The sequence below is a fragment of the Elephantulus edwardii genome, unplaced genomic scaffold (assembly GCF_000299155.1).
Source record: "Elephantulus edwardii isolate Elephantulus edwardi_28Jun2011 unplaced genomic scaffold, EleEdw1.0 scaffold00069, whole genome shotgun sequence".
Lineage (NCBI taxonomy): Eukaryota > Metazoa > Chordata > Mammalia > Macroscelidea > Macroscelididae > Elephantulus > Elephantulus edwardii.
The window spans coordinates 9332833-9335932 of NW_006399819.1; the positions used below are offsets into that span (position 1 = coordinate 9332833).

Sequence of the window (3100 nt, forward strand, 5' to 3'; positions counted from 1 at the left end):
CCTTCCCAATTTTGAACCATGCAGTGTTACCCTGCTCTGTTCTCACTACTGCCTCTTGGTCCAAGTATTGGTTTCACATTAGCACAATTAAATGTTCTGGGATTCCCATTCTTCTCAGAGTCAGCCACAGTTTGTTATGAGCCACATAGCAGTGCATGGGTGGTTCAGTGGTAGAATTCTCGCCTGCCACGCGGGAGGCCCGGGTTCAATTCCCAGCCCATGCAGCCCAGCGTCTCACTTTTCACTATTGTCTTTAATTTTTACACTGATTTCACAATGTTTTTCTTTTTTTAGCCTTTGCCATTCACAGGTAGGTCAGATAACACATATTATAAAGACATTGTCCTTCAAACACCCAGCTACCTAGAAAAGGATGCTAGGTCAAGTATAGGATCATAGGAAAAGAGGAAGATTTACCAAAAAATGGATTAGCATAGTGACTGCAACCATGGGCTGAAGCACAATAACAACTGTGGGGGTGAGAGTGTGTGTTTTTCCGGGACATAGAGTCACCATGAATCAAAATTGATGCAACTGATCCGAACAACACAACAAAGTTGCAAGCTTGAGAGTTCACACATTAACTTCTGACCTTCTGAGCCCATGTTTCGGGGTCCTTTTTACTTCTCAGATTGCCAAACACAAGTGTCCTTCATGGATTTACTATTTCTAGATTTCCAACTTCACAATTTCTTTAGGTTTAATAATTTTCTAGGGCAACTCAAAGATCTTGTAGAAAGTCTTGTTGCTGTTAAGTGCCATCTGGACCCTCTTCTATCCTGTGCCATCTTCACACTTCCTGACACACAGAACCCATTGCAGGAGTCATCGTGTAAATCCAACTGGTTGAGGCTCTTTCTCACCATCACGGATCCTCTACAATTCCCAGCATAATGTTCTTCTCCAAGGAACAGCCTTTCCTAGAAATTTGCAGAAAGTATTACATTATATATTTATTAAAAAGAAGATACTGCAGAGATCAAACTTGCAAAGTTTTATTTAATGCAAAGTTTCCATGTCCCCAAAAGTCTGCTACTTCACCATATTACTGAGTTAGTAGCAGGAAGTTTCCAGGACTATATTTACAGATATTTCTTTCTTGTCTAGTCATGACTGAGACCTCCAATCACAGTAATGACTGAGGCGTTATTGAATATATATGGTTGAATAAGTCTTTGACCTTCCTTCTTGATGTTAGCTGATTAGATGATATATGTGGGTTGAACATCTCCCACTCATTTACACAAATCTTAAAGTGTAGTCCAGAGGACTTACAATAATAAAAGTACTTTCCCTACTCACGGAATTATAAATTTTTAAATTATCTCTCAAGGTGCAAAGACAACATTGTTCTGTATAAGGTGTTTCATTCCCTCATAGAAATAAAAGCATACACTTTTGATGAATAAATGGTTGTATCTGAACATTAACACTATTAGAATCTGGCCAAATTTTGTTCTAGTCACTCTTCTTTGTAACTGTCCCAGCAGCAAATTTTGTTTCCTGGGCGCATCGTATATTTTCTCATTTTCTTCACGTTGGCCTCCTCATGGCCTATTAAGTATTCATTTGCCTTTTGAGATGAACTGATTTTATCAAACTATTCAAGGGAAAAGATTGAAAAAGATATCATCTGAATAACAAATATGCTGGTAAACATTACTGCCAATATCTAATAACTAAAAGATACATACATATGCATACCTATTTTCATACAAGACCTTATGATATGATTTTGAACAGGAAATTAAATCAAAGTGGAATTAAAACAAAGGAGTTAAATATTTAGAAATACAAAATTATCTTCCTCAGAAGGAAATTGTTGTTAGATGTCTTCAAGTTGACTATAACTTCCAGAAACACTATGAACAATGAATGGAAACTTTGCTCTGAACCATACCACCTTCATAATCTCCAACATCCTTAAGCCTACTGTTGAAGTGATTATGTCAATCTATCTCTTCTAAGATCTTCCTTTATTTAACTGACCCTCTACTTTTCTAAGTGTAATGTAATTTTTCAAAGGAGTGGAGCCTCCTGAAAATATGTCCAAATCTATAAACGTCAACATTCCTGCCTCCCAGCAGCACCTTTGTTCTACTTTCTCCAAGACAAGTTTGTTTGTTCCTTTGTGAATCCGTGATATATTCAATGCTCTTCATCAGTACCATAATTCAAAAGTGTAAATTATTCTTCTGTTTTCATTACTATCCCTATTTTCACATGCATTCAAAGCAATTTAAAATCCTATGGCTTGGATAAGAGAAACCTTAAAGTTACATTCTTGCACTTTAAAGAAGTCCTGGGTAGAATAATTGTCCAAGGCAACACTGTTTTGCATTACTTTACTGAGAAAGTTTAAGGAGCGAGACTAACAACAACAACAACAACAACAACAAACTCAAGAGATACTGTTGACCGTCCTATACATTAGGCATTTCTTTTGTTTGGAGGCATTGAATTTCTAATATCATTTTCTTTTCTCAGTACCTAGTGATGATGTCCTCAGCATTCTTAATGGAGGATTTTGGACAAAGAGCCCTGAAGGTCATTCCTTATGCCATGCTGTTGTTGTTATTGTTGTTATGTGCTATTGAGTTGCCTGTGACTCATAGAGACCCTATGTACATTAGCTCTGAAAGCTGCCCTATTCTAAACCAATCTCATCACCTCCGACACACCTAATCACATTGCTCCAGTCACTGAGTCAATCCATATCATCCTGGTCTTCCATTCCTGTTCTGTCCCTCCACCCTTCCAAGCATAATGGCCCTCTCCAAAGACTAGTCACTCCTAGACACACGCCCAAAGCATATGAGATGAAGCCTCAAATTTCTTGCCTCCAAAGATCAAACTGGTTTCTCTCTATATATAACAGACCTTTTTGTTGCCCTGGCAGTGCATGGTATATTCAACACGCTTCTCCAGCACTACAGTTCAAAGGAATCTATCTTTCTTCTATAATCCTTAGTTATTGCCCAGCTCTCAGATGCATAGCAAGTAATTGTGAAGACCGTAACCTGGATGAGGCTCACCTTAATCTCCAAACAGACATCTTTGCTCTTCTGTACTCTAGAGAAGTCCCTGAAAACAGACTTTC

General features: G+C 38.0%; 1 non-coding gene across 1 annotated transcript; it reads left to right on the top strand.

Moving 5' to 3' along the window:
• The first annotated feature begins 153 nt into the window (after nt 1–153).
• Nucleotides 154–224, top strand: TRNAG-GCC. The gene has a single exon. It is a non-coding gene; the product is annotated as a tRNA-Gly (tRNA).
• Nucleotides 225–3100: the final 2876 nt, after the last annotated feature.